This window comes from Mus musculus, chromosome 3, assembly GCF_000001635.26.
Source record: "Mus musculus strain C57BL/6J chromosome 3, GRCm38.p6 C57BL/6J".
Classification (NCBI taxonomy): domain Eukaryota; kingdom Metazoa; phylum Chordata; class Mammalia; order Rodentia; family Muridae; genus Mus; species Mus musculus.
In genome coordinates this window covers 59,474,721-59,475,610 of record NC_000069.6, presented here as the reverse complement: position 1 = coordinate 59,475,610, position 890 = coordinate 59,474,721, and the positions used below count along the sequence as shown (strand labels likewise).

Below are 890 nucleotides of genomic sequence, written 5' to 3'. Positions count from 1 at the left end.
ATGGTGGATGGATAACATGTTAAGTATTTAGAGAACACACTGCAGTCTTGACTTATGTCCCCTATGAGGTTTATAGACAAGATGACCAGATCTCTAGAGGCAGAGTTCTCTAATAGACAGCACTGCCTGCTCTGAAGTTTCTGAGAGAGTTCACCTCACAGAGAGCACATCAGTGCAGCAGGAGTGCCTTGGAAGGATACCAGGTTTCTTCCATTTCAGGGGTTGCTACCCAGCTTCCGTTTTCTCTCTCCTCCCTGTTGTGCTCTATCTAGTCTTGCTTTTATGTTGCCTCATTGTTACATGTCTCATTTTTCCTGAAGCACTCCAGGGCGGATCCACCTGCCACATTGCCTCACCTCCAGGACAGTCCCAACCTTCCCTGTTTAAACAACAAGCTTTTATGTCAATAAGGCCTGATTTTTAGTTGATCATAATTATGATTGAAATATTGATCTCTGACCTTTTACCCTCTGATCATATCTCTTAACCTGCTTTCCCTGTCTTTCCATCTTAATGTTACATTGGTTTTTACCCAAATTACTATTTTCTCATGTCACTTACTCAGCCTGAACACTAAAATTACTTTATACTTTTCAATAACCACTTACATGTTGTTTCTGTAGTGTAGTGGTTTCACATTTGCCTCACATGCAAAAGGTCCCCGGTTCTCAACCGGGCAGAAACAACTAAGCTTACTTTTAGGGCAATGAGAGACTCTAAGGGATTTTTCAGTCCTATACCTTACTTACAGTGTCTCCCTCCCACCTGGGGTCAAGGATAGACCAAGTTCCATTCTACACCCACAGGAATATTCTTGAGTTAAAAAAATCGCAGAATGACAGTTCATAAATGCAGATGTGGACCTAGTCATGTATGTGACATCACATGCT

At 41.9% G+C, this 890-nt stretch overlaps 1 non-coding gene across 1 annotated transcript; it reads left to right on the top strand.

Moving 5' to 3' along the window:
- The first annotated feature begins 613 nt into the window (after positions 1 to 613).
- Positions 614 to 685, top strand: n-TVcac1. Its single transcript has one exon. It is a non-coding gene; the product is annotated as a tRNA-Val (tRNA).
- Positions 686 to 890: the final 205 nt, after the last annotated feature.